Below are 283 nucleotides of genomic sequence, written 5' to 3'. Positions count from 1 at the left end.
GTGTGGGCGTCCCGCGGCGGGGCGGAAGCATGCGGCGGGCAATGGCGTTGGGGTGGCGTGGATGCAGGCGGGTGGAAATGGCGCTGCGGTTAGGAGCGCACGAGGCGGATTCGTGGCTTCGGGGTGAGGTCGACCGAGTCGAGGGAGTGGCGGGGGAAGTCGTCGTGGTCGTAAGCGGAAGAGGACGACGACGACGACATGGAGAAGCAGGATGAGACGAGAGGGAGAGGGACGCCTCCGAGTCTGAGCTGTCACGGAGGAGCGGCAACGCGGCACCTGACGC

This window comes from Triticum aestivum, chromosome 2D (assembly GCF_018294505.1).
Source record: "Triticum aestivum cultivar Chinese Spring chromosome 2D, IWGSC CS RefSeq v2.1, whole genome shotgun sequence".
In the NCBI taxonomy this organism is placed as follows: domain Eukaryota; kingdom Viridiplantae; phylum Streptophyta; class Magnoliopsida; order Poales; family Poaceae; genus Triticum; species Triticum aestivum.
Note: the sequence above shows the minus strand (reverse complement) of the source record.